This window comes from Protopterus annectens, chromosome 4.part0, assembly GCF_019279795.1.
Source record: "Protopterus annectens isolate FY-2018-M chromosome 4.part0, PAN1.0, whole genome shotgun sequence".
In the NCBI taxonomy this organism is placed as follows: domain Eukaryota; kingdom Metazoa; phylum Chordata; order Ceratodontiformes; family Protopteridae; genus Protopterus; species Protopterus annectens.
Genome location: NC_056733.1, coordinates 659,527,560 through 659,540,611, shown reverse-complemented (window position 1 = coordinate 659,540,611; position 13,052 = coordinate 659,527,560). Strand labels below are relative to the sequence as shown.

Here is a 13,052-nt window from a genome sequence, read left to right as displayed (position 1 = left end):
ATCAGAACACAAAAAATTACTCTGTGTGGAAATAGACAACAAACTTGGATTTGACACCCACATATCTTTCACAATAAAAAAGTTCACAAGAAACTTGGTGCATTATATCGAAGCCGCCAATTCCTAACCAAGGCGGCTAGAATCTCTATAGCCAATTCCCAGCTAATCTCCACCCTACTGTATGCATACCCCAAACTTACAAACCTTAGACAGACCTACACAAGCTGGATGCTTGTTACAACAAAATAGCTAAATGTGCCACTGGAACCTCCTACCACAGCCATCCTTGTATCTCCCTTAAAGAACTAAACTGGCTAGAACTCCCACAACTCCTTCATTTTAATCATCTCACCCTTGCACATGAACTTAACCACCTCCATAACATCCCTTCCCTAACCCTATCACTCCACTAGGCCCCTAAGATCAAGCAACAAAAATCAACTCGCTGTTCTCAAACCCAGAAACTCGGCAGAAGTCATATTTTCATGTACCATATCTAAACTTTGGAACAATCTTCCACCCTCTATAACTACTCTACCTTCCAGCAGCCTTTTCAAGACTGCACTCAAATTCCACTTAAATTTGCACTGGCTTTGTCCTTGTTTTAATCCAGACTAATACCCCCCCCCCCCCACACACACACCCCTAGACTCCTAACCAAACTGTACTACCGCCACTTCTAACCACAGTCAGAATTAGCTAGTTGTCTTTACACACATTAAAATCTTGTCTGACAACTTTGTTACTAATATTATAAATGAGAAACTAGCTTAACTTGCAACATTTACTGCACATACTGTTGATAATCAATATCTTGTTATTATATTAAAGTTAACAGCCTGTAATGTTTACTATTACTGCAACTTTGTATCTCTATTTATCATGTACATGATGTGGAGCTTTTCTCCCCAGGCATCTGCTGAAAAAGGACTTGCATCCAGTCGGAATTTCCCGGTAAACAAATTTAACTAAATAATAAAAAATATATATATATGTACACACAATATAAAAAATGTTTACGTTTGTGTGTGTGTGTGTGTAATGTATGTTAGTAAGCATTTTAGCATAAACTTTTGGCAGACTTGAAATTTATTATCACATTGACTTTTGTTAATTTTGTGTCTTTCAACAGATTATTTTTGATGGCATCTATGCAAATGTGAGGATGGTGCACCTACTTACTTCTGTTGTGGTAAGTAATATTTTTAATGCTTTTATTTTGTATGAAAATGATTTTTGAAAGAAATGTAAATCCACGGGCTATTTATATTTTGTAGATCGGATTAATTCCACTAGGCTGGTGGCTTTTTTTTTTTTTTTAAGGAAGCCTTGGGGTGGTATTTATACTTCTTTCGGCTTTTGCCAGTTAGGGGTTGCCACAGCGGATCACCTGTCTGCTCATGATTGGCAGTGGAGTTTTACGGTGTCTAGTTGCCAGCCCGGCACCCAACCTACCACAGAAGGCACACACACTCGCACCTAGGGCCAATTTAGTGTGTTCAATCCACCTACAACATGTCTTTTTGGATGTGGGAGGAAACCGGAGCACCCGGAGGAAACCCACGCGACCACAGGGAGGACATGCAGACTCAGCACAGAAGGCACCCCAGCCGAGGATCGAACCGGAGAACCTCTTGCTGTGAGGCAGCAACGCTAACCGCTGCACCGCTGTGGTCACCCTGAGGTGGTATTTATACTACTAGGGGAAATTTGGCAAGGTATCTGGGAACTTCCCCTACTTCTTTACGATATGTGCCTTGGTATCTTTAGCATCCACCTGAGCTACCACCAACGTGAGCAGATGGGAACCTCAGTTGAACTCATCTGAAGGACGACACACTGAGGAGTACAGCAAACCCCCCTGGCCTTTCTGTCTCTGGAAAGAAAAATTCAGATGTTCATTATATTAATCACTATTGCAGTAGCCTAAAGTATATGAGTTATGTCTTGCTTAGGATGTAACAGCTAGCAGGCTTTCAAAGCTTCATGGCACCTTCCATGCACCCAAGCCATTAGCTCGAGCTTTTGATGCCAAGCTCTTTAAAGCTTTCCTGCTGCTAAAGAGGGCACTTGCCAGCTTGTACTGTTTGTTTTATATATGTTCTTACAAATTTTGCAAGTAAGAGGAATGTTTTATCTGCAGTTCCCACCTGTGAGGACAAATCTGCTTTTTGTTTTGTTTATTCATTTTCTCAGGTCACCACTTCTTGAATTGTGTATGTGACTCTGAAGATACTACATTTAGAGCTGTTGCCACTGGTACTATGTTGAGGTTTACCTGGCTGCCGATTATATTAAAAAAAAAAAAACATTTTAAATGTTCCTTTAGTTAGAAGTTTAGTTTTTTGGATCCTGTGCTAAAGAGGTTATAAAAAATGTGATACAGGTAAACTAATAAGGGAATGTCAGATTTTGATTTCCAAGGGATTTTCTGTTCCCGCGTCTAATTTTGACATGAAACAACATGAACATTCTCCGCAAAATGCCAATGAAGGAGATGTTTTTAAAAAAAAAAAAAAAAAAGCAATGGCAGTGTGTTTCCAAAAAGAGAGCAGGGGGAACTCGTCAGAACAAAGTGAAGTCAAGGCAGAATGACATTGAGACCTTATCTCTCCTTTCTTCTCCGCACATGCACAGAATAGCAATTCCTTGTCTATTTTAGAAAGTCTGAATCTCCTTTTTTTGTCTGACAGCAGATTGTTTCAGACAAATGTGTTCTGACGTTGATTCTGCAAGGTTTTATATGACAGTGGGAAGAAATTCCTCCTTTTCAGGGAATTCTCGCATCCATCATACCAATATTTCCCTCCTTCCCTACAGTGCATGCTCTCTCAAGGGTAGTAGTATAATTTCCTTCTTTCCATTTCAAGAAGATTTTGGTGCCAAAGAAAGAAATGCCTGGAGATTAGTTCTCATGCTGATATTGACTCAAATTTTAGCTCTGGCCCTTTTATTCCCTCTGAAAACTGGTGACTTTTGGAGAAAACGTAGTGATTACAATTGTATTATTTTATTATAGCTTTAAAAATGATATTAACTTTCTGTTCTGTCAGTATCTCTAGTTAATGGTACTAATTTTACAAGTTTCACTGATTATTTCTGGATTTGTCCTTGATTTTGTTGAGATTTATCCCTGATTGGCTGAGAGCTGTGAATGATGTTCATAGTGTTTCACTGTTGCAGTCATTACAATTGGGTTATCCTGCTGGCAGGCTACCCGCAGTTGGACTGAATTCCAATGTCTAGGTCCGGCGTTGGTTGCTGTCGCCTCCTCCCTGATGTCAGTGCACCAGGGGTATAAAAGATGCAGCCGACGCCATTTTCTTCAGTCTTTCTTGCCGCGTGGTGCCCGAAGCAAAAGCAGTTCGCAAATGCTGGTCAGCCGACTTCGGATCTGAAATTCGAGCTTGAAAAATCTCAGAAGTCTTCTTTAAAAGCTAAGTACCCCGTTGGGGTAACTTTTTTCTTGCTCCAGATCGATGTCAGAAAAAGATAATTGTATTTCTTGTGAAAAGCAAATACCTCATAAGGATTTTCATTCTTACTGCATTCCTTGCCTAGGCCCTGACCACGACGTTGCTAGTTGTTGTCGGTTTTGTGCTAGATTTAACCAATGCACTATTAAGCGTCGGTACGATTTTGCATTTCATTACTTTGGCAGAAGATTTAATTATATAATGCCATCGGAACAACCAACTTCCAGAGTTTACAAAAAACGTAAAGAAAAGGACAGGCATCTGAGGTCCAAAACTGACGAGACTGCTTCTAAGCCAGTCGCCGGTTCTCTGGTTCTCAGTGAGGCGCTTTTGCAGCCCCTGATGACCGCTACTTTAGAACCGCAGGCCGATACCGACTCCCACGTGGAGTCAACCAGGCCTACAGAAACTCAAGATATTGGACCTTTGGAAACCTTTCCCTCAGATGGGTCCGGAGCCGCTGAGCAGGCACCGGCTTGAGGGCGTTTGCAGGCCTACACAACTATATGTTAAAACTACTTCAGCTTCCAAGGCAAAGATTAAAGCAGCTTTAAAGACAAAGAAACAAATACAACAGCCCCATGGATCGGCCTTCATGCCTAAAAAAACAGATGCTCAAGATGGCCGAAGACCTGATTACCTTGATCAGGGGTTCTCATCCCCCTCCTGACAAGAGGCCTAGGCAAGAGGTAGAATATGAATCTTTAGATCAGGTTTCTATTTGCTCTGATTCCTCTTCTGATCAGGAATACACACTTCATCCTTATGAGGATTCTGATGCTGAAGAATCTATTCCCTCAGCTTCTCTGCCTGAGGATTATTCTTTTGGGGAAACACTACATACCATGAGGGAGCATTTCCACTGGGAGGGACAACATTTTTCAGAATCTAAGAAAAGGCACAGAGACTTTCTTTTACTGCCGCAGCACAGGCCCCTGGCTATTCCACCTGTGCTATACATTGTAGATAATGTATTTTCAGAGTCCAGTCTGACTCCTTACTCCTTACCCTCCAGCTCCTGTTAAGCCAGACAGATACTACAGGGTTCCAGACTCCCCACAAATTTCTTTTTAAAAACCCTGCTGTTGACCCAGAAACTATCTCTCAGGGTCCCAAGGGGGTCAAAGCTTCCACTGCAAAAAACCCTACCTCCTCTGACAGAGATTCCAGGGCTCTGGACATATGGGGAAAAAAGATTTACACTTCTGCTACCTTGGCTATAAGGGCTTTAAATTGTCAGTTTCATATGCTTAAATATCAGCAATACATTGTCGGTGCTTAAACAGAAAATGTTGACAAATTCTGAATGTGCAGAAAATAAAGACATGCAGGATTTATTGCATGCAGTTGAACAAGTTGGAAAGCATACTTTACAATGTGGTTTTGATTTTTTGGAGGCCTCCTGCAGAGCCGCTGTAACGGGTTCTGTCATTAGGAGGTATGCTTGGTTAAAGGAACAGAATCTGCCTGATCATGTTAAAGCAAAATTATTAGATGCTCCACTACAAAGAATTGGTCCTTTCCAGTGTCAGACAGGCCACAAAGAGGCAGATACAGACGCCCTAGAGGCAGATCCCAGCCCCAAGGCTCATACAGGTCTAAACAATGGGGTGCTTCTACCTCCAAACGCGGAGAAGACAAATCACAGCCATACAGAAAGCAGTCCCAATGACTTCCCCCTGCCAGCACCAAGCACTTATCTTTTGGCAGTTCCTTTAGGGGGAAAACTAGCACTTTTTTCTCAAAACTGGCACCTAATCACCCAGGACAAATGGGTCTTGAACATAGTGCCACAAGGTTACAGGTTCCACTTTCACACCCTACCAAGGGCAAACGGTATGCCAGACCTGCCAAAAAATCACTGGGCAGAGGCACAAACACAGGTTTCATCCCTCATGGACATGAGGGTCATTCAGCAAGTACCACAGCAATAGCAGGGACAAGGATTTTACTTGAGACTTTTCTGAGTGCCCAGAAAGGACAAAGCCTGGAGGCCAATACTGGACCTATCAATTCTAAACACATACCTGGATATTCCAAAATTCAAAATGTTGAGACTGCAGCAGCTTCTGCCCATGCTGGGCAAGAAGGCTTGGCTTGTAACTTTAGACCTAAAAGAAGCATACCTGCATGTCCCAGTCAGACAGTCATGCAGAAGATACCTCAAATTCATAGCTGGCTCAATGCACTACTAATTCTCTGCACTGCCTTTTGGCTTATCTACTGCGCCCAGGGTCTTCACAAAATGCCTGGCACCAGTAATTGCATTCTGCAGACAAAGAGGAATACAAATATATCCTTACTTGGACAACTGCCTTATTCAAGCAGAGAACAAGGACATACTACTACAGCATATGGCGTTTGTAAAAAGATTATTAACATACCTAGGGTACACAGTAAACAAAAAGAAATCAAAACTTGTACCCTCTCAAGAGATAATATTTCTGGGTGCAAGCTTAAGTACAACTGCCCAGATGGCTTATCTCACGCCAGACAAACAAAGGCAACTGACTACTTATTTCACAAAATTGGCAACACCCAGTTAACTGCAAGAAAAATTCTGCAGGCTTTGGGCTTCATGGCATCCTGCATTCTGCTAATTCCATATGCAAGACTGCATATGAGGAAACTACAATGGTATCTAAAAAGTGTTTGGACTCAACATTGCCACAGCCTGGAAACAATAATTACACTCATTCCCTGCCTGTGACAGGAGTTTCGATGGTGGGCAAAGGCCTGTCACCACAACAAGGAGCAGCCATTCACCATACCCCAGCCAGGCAGACATTGACAACAGATGCTTCGGATTATGCCTGGGGTGCCCACATGGCAGGAAGATGTATTCAGGGCTCATGGTCCGCAATCCAAATGCATCTACATATCAATCAAAAAGAGATGCTAGCTGTTCAGAATGCCCTGACAGCCTTCAAGGATCTACTTCATCTGGGACAACTACTGATAAAGACGGACAATACTACAGTCATGTGGTACATAAACAAGCAGGGAGGCACTCATTCCTACCCCTATGCAGACTAGCCATGACTTTGTGGGACACAGCATTGACTTACCAAGTACATCTGCAGGCACAATTCCTGCCAGGAAAGATAAATGACAGGCGAACTAAGCAGAAACCTCATGGACCCCCATGAGTGGAAATTGGATCCACAAGTATTCAGCAAGATAACAAGGAATTGGGGATGCCCAGACATAGATCTATTTGCCTCCCCTCACAACTGCCAACTACAGAGATTCTGCACAAGGACTTATCACAAGCAAGCATGGAAAGTGGATGCTCTATCTTTCAGCTGGAACAACTTATCAGTATATGCCTTTCCTCCACTGCCTCTCCTCCCCAAGGTACTCCTAAATGTCAGACAAGAGAAGCCAAAAATGATGCTGATTGCCCCAGACTGGGCCCGCCAGCACTGGTACCCAATCCTAAGGAACTTGACTCAGTGCCCAGCATGGACATTACCTCAAATTCCTCACTTACTGACCCAGCACAACAATCAGATCCTGCACAGCTAACTCAGGACCTTAAATCTGTCAGCATGGCGGGTAATGTAACTTTTCAAAACACCCCTTTCTCTAAAGCGGTGATAGATGTCATCTTGGAGGTTAGGAGGCCCAGTACCAGAAAATCTTATGCAGAAAAATGGAAGAGATTCTGTGCTTGGAACCAGGCACAAGGAATTGACATCACTGTTCCAAATACACCTCAGATTTTGCAATACTTAGCTGGGATGCTGGACAAAGGACTATCCTTTTCATCACTTAAGATTCATGCCTCTGCCATTTCAGCTCATTACAATACAGAGCCACCAATTTTCTCTCATCCTTTATTAAGGCAGTACCTCAGAGGAGCCAAAAACTTAGGGCCACCACGGAGATCACCAATACCAGCATGGGACCTCAATTATGTCTTGGAAAAACTCACTCTGCCTCCTTTTGAACCATCCGCTACAGCTGATATAAAATTTTTATCATGGAAAACAGCTCTGCTCCTAGCAATAACCTCTGCAAGACGAGTCTCAGAGCTACAGGCACTCATGGCTGTGGAACCTTTTATCGTTTTCCATCCAGATAGGGTTTCTCTAAGAACAAACCCCACATTTATGCCTAAGGTGTAGTGTCCAGTGTGGCCCTCAACCAAACTATTCATTTGCCTACCTTTTATCCAAACCCACAGAATAAGGGTGAGAAACTTCTGCATTCTTTGGACATGCACTGACCACTGTGCTTCTACTTGGACAGAGCCAAAGCTTTCATAAAGACTGAGCAATTACTGGTAGCATATGCTGCAGGATCATAAGGAAAGGCTATCTCAAAGCAGACTATTTCAAAGTGGATAGGTCACTGCATTCGTTTATGCTATTCTCAACATGGCAAGTTAGTGCCTAAGGGCATTAGGCCACATTCAACCAGAGCAGCAGCCACTTCAGCAGCCTTCCTCAGGGGAATTCCAACCAAAGACATTTTAGAGGCTGCAACCTGGAGTTCAGTGCACACTTTTACAAAGCATTACCACTTACCACTCTACTCCAAATCCAGGGCAGGCTTTGCCACTGCAGTCCTGCAGGGCCTCATAGCCACTCCTAATCCTATCTAGTTCCAGCCTCCCAACCTTAGCTTTGGAATTCAACCCAATTGTAATGACTGCAACAGTGAAACACGAACATAGTACAGTTGTGTACCTACCATAAATGTAGATGTTCGAGTGTATTCACTGTTGCAGTCCAGGTTACCCACCCACCAACCCCCTTACCTTTGCTGGACCTTATCTGCACTTCTCTATTCTATACAACCTATGTGGTTTATTTGCTTGTAGATGAAGGAAAGTTGTTACTTGGTGTATGCATGCTTTATCGACATATTTTTAGCCTACCCTTTTGGGGGCACCTGACATCTGGGGCAAGAAAAACTGAAGAAAATGGTGTCTGCTGCATCTTTTATACCCCTGGTGCCACTGACGGCAGGGAGGAGGCAACAGCAACTGACACCGGACCTAGACTTTGGAATTCAGGCCGACTGCGGGTAGCCTGTCAGCAGGATAACCCAATTGTAATGACTGCAACAGTGAATATACTCGAACATCTACATTTATGATAGGTACACAACTGTACTTTCTTCATGTTTCACTGCTGCAGTCATCGCACTTGGGTTATCCTGCCAGGGGTAGCCCTCAGTCGGCCCGAATACCAGAGGCTTAGTATTTTTGCGTTGGTTGCCATCGCTCCAGTACTGATGTCAGGTAGTCAGTGGTGTAAAATCAGTTAGTCGATGCCATTACATCAGTCTTTCTTGCCGAGGAGCCTGAAGCAGTTTGCACGAGTGCTGGTCGGCCACTACCTGAGTTTTCGTTTCCGAATTGAAGTTGAAGTCTTCTAAAGCTAAGTAGCCTGTTGGGGATCCTTTTTTCTTGCACTAACCTATGACAGAAAAAGTTAACAATTGTCTCGCTTGTGGAAAGCAAATACCACACCGAGACTTCCATTCTTACTGCATCACCTGTTTAGGCCCAGACCACGACGTCCCTCACTGTCACTTTTGTGCTTTGCTCAATGCCAGAACTATACATCTTCGGGCCCTTATTGTAGCTAAATATTTTCGCTCTCAGTCCTCTAATTCGATATGGCTTCGGTAAGCCATCCGACTACCGATCTTCCGAAAAAACAGAAAGATAAAGACAGACTGCACAGGTCCAAAACTGCCGACGATGCTTCCTTTAAGCTAGTCGCCAGTTCTCCGGTCCTCAGTGAGATGCTTATGCAGCCCCTGATTCCCGCTTCTGTGGATTCGCAGGCCGCTACTGAGACCCATTTGGAGTCTGGTATGCAGCAAGACACTTCTTCGACTAACGATCCTGCGGATGTTTCTACCTTGGATGGGTCCGGAGCCGCTGAGCAGGCACCGGCTTCCGAGTAAGTTCTTTGCACTACCGATACTCGACACAAACAGATGACTTCTTTCACGTCTTCAGTTCTTTCTAAAACTACTGAGTTTCTAAGGCCCAGGGTATGAACTAAGCCTAAAAAACAGACGACCCAAGCTCAGACGCCTGCTTCCATGCCTCAATCACAAATGTTTAAAATGGCGGAAGACCTTATTATGCTTATTAGGGGAAGCCAGGTTACCCCTTCCAAATGAAAGAGACTTGTCCCCAATAGTTTTATATGAACAGGAGTCTGATGACTCTGAGGTTTCTAAATATGAAGACATGCATCCCCTCTCTGGTTATGAGGATTCTGATGCAGTGGAATTCCATTCCTTCTGCCTCTCCTCCCGAGGATTTTTCATTTGGTGAAACCCTACATTAAGGGAGCATTTCCAATGGGGATGTCAGGACTAGTCTCAGTCAAAAAAGAGACTCGGGGAATTCTTGGTTACCACGGCACAGACCTTTAGCCATTCCTCCTGTCCTGGATGTTGTGGACGATGTTTTTATGGAATCCAGTTTGACTCCTGACACCCTTCCTCCTTCTCCCAGGAAACCTGACCGGTACTACAGAGTTGCTGACTCACAAATTCCTTTTCAAAAATCCTACTGCTGACCCTGAGGTCATCTCCCAAGGACCTAAAGAAATTAAAGCAACCTCCGCTAAGAATCCCACCCCCTCAGACAGAGATTCCCAAGCTTTAGACAGATGGGGTAAAAAAGTATACACCTCTGCAACTCTTGCTGTTAGAGCACTAAATTGTCAGTTCCACATGCTGAAATATCAGCAGCATACCATGGAACTCCTCAAACAAAAAAAGTATCTTCCTTTCCTTCTTGTGCAGAAAATAAAGAATTACAAGAGTTTATGCATTCTGCAAGCCAAGTTACTAAGCACCCTTTGCAATGGGCTTTGACGCCCTAGAAGCATTTTGCAGGGCAGCAGTCACTGGTTCTGTCCTTAGAAGGCATGCTTAGCTTAAGGAGCAGACCTTGCCAGACCATGTCAAATCAAAATTATTGGACGCACCATTGAACAAAGACAATTTGTTTGGCACCAAGGCAGAAGAGGTCTTAAGACAGAAGAAAAAGCTAAAGCTATGCAGACAGTTAGACTTTTTACATGTCCAGCCTCTGAGGTTCAGTAGGCATTGCCCTTCCAAGCACTGGTCCTTTCCAGCCCCCTCCAGGCCAACTCAGCCACGACCCAGGGGAAGCAGCAGACAGCATTCCCAGGGAATGCAGAGATCTAAGGAATGGAGTTCCTCCTCTTCAAAAACAGGGAGTGCTAAGCCACCCCCTTATGGTAAGAACTCACAATGACTTTACACCTCCACCCCTTACCTCTGCCCACCTGCTTGTGCCCCTAAGAGGAAAACTGTCCTTCCATGCAAATAACTGGGCCTCTATTACCAACGACCGATGGGTCCTCAACATAGTGTCCCAGGGATACAAATTTTATTTCCACACACTGCCAACCTCAAAAGAGTTCCCAGATCTTCCTCCAAACCAGTGGGCAGAGGACAAAAAGCAAGTCCATTCCCTGTTTTCCATGAGGGCAATACAGCCTGTTCCTGCAGACCAGATAGGTCAAGATTTCTATTCCAGACTCTTCCTGGTACCCAGAAGAGGGTACCTGGCGCCCAATCCTCGATCTAGCCATTTTTAAACACCTTTCTGGTGATACCAAAATTCAAAATGCTCACCCTCCAGCAGCTTCTTCCTATGCTTTCCAAGGATGCTTGGTTAGCCACCCAAGACCTAAAAGAGGCCTACCTACACATCCCAATCAGGGAATCTTGCAGGAAATATCTACGTTTCAGGGCAGGATTTATGCACTTTCAGTTCTCTGCGCTTCCCTTTGACTTATCCACTGCTCCCAGAGTTTTCACAAAATGCCTGGCTCCAGCCATTGCTTTTTGCAGACAAAGAAATATTCAAATTTACCCCTACTCGGACGATTGCCTGATTCAGGCAAACAGTCAAGAAAAGCTGTTATAGCAACTGACCTTTGTAAAGGACTTGCTGACCTCCCTGGGGTATACTATCAACGAAAATAAATTAAAACTAGTTCCCACACAAAAAATTGTATTCCTGGGAGCAAGCCTGGACACAGCATCCCAGATGACATTCCTTACTCCAGAAAAATAAGCCTACCTGACAAGCTACTTCTCTCAACTAGCTACCAGAACCCAGTTATCTGCAAGGAAAATCCTGCAAGCTCTAGGGTTCATGGCTTCATGCATTCTACTCATTCCGTATGCCACACTGCATATGAGGAAACTGCAATGGTACCTAAAAAGTCTTTGGTGTCAACACTCTCAACACCTGAAAACTGTCATACCTTTGATACCCTGTTTAAGGAAAGATTTTATTTGGTGGGCAGCAGCATGCAACCACAACAAGGGACTTCCCTTCTCACAATCCCATGCCACCCAGGCACTCACCATAGAGACCTCAGGCTATGCCTGGGGTGCTCACCTGGATGCCAGGTCCATTCAGGGCCATTGGAGAACAAATGAAGTACATCTGCATATCCACTAAAAAGAGATGCTAGCTGTTCAGCACGCCCTGACAGCTTTCAGGCCTTTACTCTCCCCGGAGCCTCTAGTGATTAAAAACAGACACCACTACAGTGATGTGGTATATCAACTTGCAGGGAGCTACTCACTCTTAGCCTCTCTGCAGGCTCGCCATGCCCCTTTGGCACATGGCCTCAGCCATGCAAATACACCTGCTAGCACAATTCCTGCCAGGTTCCCTAAACTCTCTGGCAGACAAGACCCATACGAATGGCAGCTAGGCCACAGAACCTTCAACCTTGTAACCCAGAAGTGGGGCACCCTGAATGTGGACCTCTTTGCCTCCTACTCCAATCATCAGCTCAGCAAATTCTGCACCAGGGAACCTCACAGCAAGGCCTGGAAAGTGAATGCTGTATCCTTCCAATGGGTAAACCTCTTGATCTATGCATTTCCTCCTCTACTACTCATTTCAAGGGTACTGCTCAAAATATGGGAAGAAAAAACAAGGGCAATCTTGATTGACCCAGACTGGCCACGCCAGCACTGGTACCCACTGCTGCGCAGACAGTCACCCCTGCCACCATGGCACCTACCTCAGATCCCAACACTCCTGAACCAGAAGAATGGAGAATTCATGCATTCACAATTGCAGACCCTGAACCTGGCAGCCTGGCTTATTCCCTGACCTCTCCTCCAGCTGTCAGCCTAAGCAAACAAGACCTGGAATATTATATGTGAGGCCAGACACCCTAGCACTAGAAAATCCCTATGCTGACAAGTGGAAAAGGTTTTGCACCTGGATCCAAGCTAAGGGAGGCAAAACAGTACAGCCCGCCCTACCTATCATCCTGGATTACCTAGCAGACCTACTACACAGGGGTCTATCCTTCTCTTCTATTAAAATTCATGCCTCTGCCATCTCTGATCATTACAGCACAGAGCCACCTTTCTTGTCACACCCTCTTGTCAAAGAGTTTGTTCCTAAGAGGGGCTAACAACTTAAGGCCACCCAGAGGAGATCCTACCCTAGCCTGGGACCTTAACTTTGTGTTGAAAAAGCTCACCTTACCCCCCCCCCCCCTTGAGCCTGCAGCTTTAGCAGAGTTAATATTTTTC

At 44.4% G+C, this 13,052-nt stretch overlaps 1 protein-coding gene across 1 annotated transcript in view; it reads right to left on the bottom strand.

Moving 5' to 3' along the window:
* The window catches only part of ATXN2 (ataxin 2), a 2,781,632-nt gene that overhangs the window by 2,767,509 nt on the left and 1,071 nt on the right, over window positions 1-13,052 (bottom strand). The gene's annotated exons all lie outside the window — the stretch shown is intronic.